We start from the raw sequence: 715 nt of genomic DNA on the forward strand, positions 1-715 counted from the left end.
AGAGTGATGTGTCAAAGGCTAATTTAGATAGCATGTAAGAGGGCACAATTTGATGTTTCATAAGATTTTGTATTGCTCAACAAACAAGATACAGTTCTTACTATGAAAATACTTTAAAATACCCAGGGACCTAAGATTCAGTAATGTCAGGCAGCAAATAACAAAGTTCTCCAAGGGGACTTGTCATATGAATGAGGCTGTAGTAGGAAGACTACAGAAAGAGGGGCTGAACTGAACCCCCGGGGCAGGGTGGTAAGCAGATGGGAGAGCGAAGTCTGAGAAACATTGTGAGAAAAGTGATCCAAGTCGGACTGATTCTTGTATGTGAAAGGAATCGGGGCCAAATGTTCTTTACTGTCATTGAGACTTGGTGCTAGAAGGAGCGGAAACTTTCAAGGAATGTGAAAGCTAGTCAAATGAATGTAGCATTTGTTTGTTATAAGCTATGGGAACAATGCTAGCTGCTTCCACTTCACGTAGCCTCCCATCCAATTAACCAGGACATCAGGTGGCTCCGCCTCCAAAACCGATTCCAAAACACTCATCTCTCCAGAGACCACTTTATCCAATGCACTATCTTCTCACTCAGCTCTGGCTTCTATCGGATTGATGCTGACTCATCATGGCCCTGTGAGGCAGGATCAAACTGCCCCTGTGAGAATTTGACTACTCTCGGGAGTAGAAAGCCCCATCTTTCTCCCATGGAGTGTCTGGT

Source organism: Tenrec ecaudatus, chromosome 8 (assembly GCF_050624435.1).
Source record: "Tenrec ecaudatus isolate mTenEca1 chromosome 8, mTenEca1.hap1, whole genome shotgun sequence".
NCBI classification, from domain to species: domain Eukaryota; kingdom Metazoa; phylum Chordata; class Mammalia; order Afrosoricida; family Tenrecidae; genus Tenrec; species Tenrec ecaudatus.